The following is a 2900-nucleotide window of genomic DNA, read 5'->3' as shown; positions in this document are numbered from 1 at the left end:
CTGTCAGGAATATCCACGGCAGGTAATCAAGATTTTGTTCCATGAGCAAATGAGCTGAGTCAGACCTAACTGTTGTTTGTTGTTCAGTCACTTAGCTGTGTCCAACTTTTCGACCCTATGGACTGCACCAGGCTTCCCTGTCCTCCACTATCCCCTGGATTTTGCTCAAACTCATGTCCACTGAGTCAGTGATGCCATCCAACCATCTCATCCTCTGTCGTCCCCTTCTCCTGCCCTCAATCTTTCCCAGCATCACAGTCTTTTCCAGCGACTCAGCTTTTCACATCAGATGGCCAAAGTATTAGAGCTTCAGCTTCAGCATTAGTGCTTCCAATGAATATTCAGGACTGATTTCCTTTAAGATTGATTGGTTTGACCTCCTTGCTGTTCAAGGGGCTCTCAAGAGTCGTTTACAACACCACAGTTCAAAAGCATCAATGCTTTGGTGCTCGGCCTTCTTTATGGTCCAACTCTCCTGTACATGACTACTGAAAAAACCATAGCTTTGACAAGAAGGACCTTTTTGGCAAAGTGATGTCTTTGCTTTTTCATATGCTGTCTAGGTTTGTCATAGCTTTTCTTTCAAGGAGCAAGTGTCTTTTATTCTCATGGCTTCTGTCACCATCCACAGTGATTTTGGAGCCCAAGAATAAATACAGTCTGTCACTGTTTTCGTTTTTCCCCATCTATTTGTCATGAAGTGATGGGACCAAATGCCATGATCTAAGGTTTTTTTGTTCTTTTATTTTTTTGAATTGAATTTTTTATTAGAAAAAAATGCCATATTTTATAGACCACCTTTTGGTTGGGCCAGGTCTTAGTTGCAGCATGTGGGATCTAGTTCCCTGACCAGGGATCAAATCCAGTCCCCCTGCACTGGGAGCACACTGTCTTAGCCACTGAACCACCACCAGTTAAGTACCGATTTTAGTTTTTTTGAATGTTGAGTTTGGAGTCAGCTTTTTGACTCTCCTCTTTCACCTTTATCAAGAGGCTCTTTAGTTCCTTTTCACTTTCTGCCATTAGGGTGGTATCATCTGCATATCTGAGGTTATTGATATTTCTTCTGGCAATCTTGATTCCAGCTTGCGCTTCATCTAGCCTGGTATTTTGCATGATGTATTCTGCACAGAAGTTAAATAAGCAGGGTGACAATATACAGCCTTGACGTACTCCTCTCCCAAGTTGAAACCAGTCCATTGTTCCATGTCTGGTTCTAACTGCTGCTTATTGACCTACAGGTTTCTCAGGAGGTATGTAAGGTGATCCGGTATTCCTACCTCTTTAAGAATTTTCCATAGTTTGTTGTGATCCACAGTCAAAGGCTTTAGCATAGTCAATGAGGCAGAAGTAGATATTTTTCTGGAATTCCCTTGCATTTCCTATGATCCAGTGGATGTTGGCAACTTGATCTCTGGTTCTTCTGTCTTTTCCAGACCCAGCTTGTACATCTGGAAGTTCTCAGTTCACATACTGTTGAAACCTAGCTTGAAGAATTTTGAGTATCACCTTGCTAGTGTGTGAAATGAGTGCAATTGTGCAGCAGTTTGAACATTCTTTGGCATTGCATTTCTTTGTGATTAGAATGAAAACTGACATTTTCCAGTTCTGTGGCCACTGCTGTGTTTTCCAAATTTTATTGGCATATTGAGTGCAGCACTTTAATATCATCATCTTTTAAGATTTGAAATAGCTCAGCTGAAATTCCATCACATTCACTAGCTTTGTTCATAGTGAAACTTCCTAAGGCCCACTTGACTTCACGTTCCAGGATGTCTGGCTCTCGATGAGTGATCATACCATCATGGTCATCTGTGTATTCTTGCCAACTCTTAATATCTTCTGCTTCCATTAGGTCCATACTGTTTCTGGCCTTTATTTTACCCATCTTTGCCCTTCATATCTCTAATTTTCTAATATATATATTTTCTAATTTTCTTGAAGAGATCTCTAGTCTTTTCCATTCTATTGTTTTCCTCTATTTCTTTGCACTGTTCACTTAACAAGGCTTTCTTATCTCTCCTTGTTATTCTTTGCAACTCTACATTAGAATGGGTATATCTTTCCTTTTCTCCTTTGCCTTTCACTTCTTTTCTCAGCTATTTGTAAGTCCTCCTCAGACAACCATTTTGCCTTTTTGCATTTCTTTTTCTTTGGGATGGTTTTGATCACTGACTCCTGTACAATGTTACGAACCTGTTTCCATAGTTCTTCAGGTACTCTATCAGATCTAATCTCTTGAATTTATTTGTCACTTCCACTGTATAATCATAAGGGATTTGATGTAGGTCATATCTGAATGACCTAGTGGTTTTCCCTACTATCTTCAATTTAAGTCTGAATTTTGCAACAGGGAGTTCATGATCTGAGTCACAGTCAGCTCTGTCTTCTTTTTGCTGACGGTATAGAGCTACTTCCACTGGACATGGAACAACAGACTGGTTCCAAATCAGGAAAGGAGTCCATCAAGGCAGCCTATTGTCACCCTGCTTATTTAACTTATACGCAAAGTACATCATGTGAAATGCCAGGCTGGATGAAGCACAAGCTGGAATCAAGATTGCCAGGAGAAATATCAATAACCTCAGATATGCAGATAACACCACCCTTATGGCAGAAAGCAAAGAACTAAAGAGCCTCGTGATGAAAGTGAAAGAGGAGAGTCAAAAAGTTGGCTTAAAGCTCAACATTCAGAAAACTAAGATCATGGCATCCAGTCCCATCACTTCATGACAGACGCGGAAACAATGGAAACAGTGACTTTATTTTTTTGGGCTCCAAAATCACTGCAGATGGTGACTGCAGCCATGAAATTAAAAGACACTTTCTCCTTGGAAGAAAAGCTATGACCAACCTAGACAGCATATTAAAAAGACATTACTTTGCCAACAAAGGTCTGT

Source organism: Bison bison, unplaced genomic scaffold, assembly GCF_000754665.1.
Source record: "Bison bison bison isolate TAMUID 2011002044 unplaced genomic scaffold, Bison_UMD1.0 scf7180017864304, whole genome shotgun sequence".
NCBI classification, from domain to species: domain Eukaryota; kingdom Metazoa; phylum Chordata; class Mammalia; order Artiodactyla; family Bovidae; genus Bison; species Bison bison.
This window is presented reverse-complemented; position numbering follows the sequence as displayed.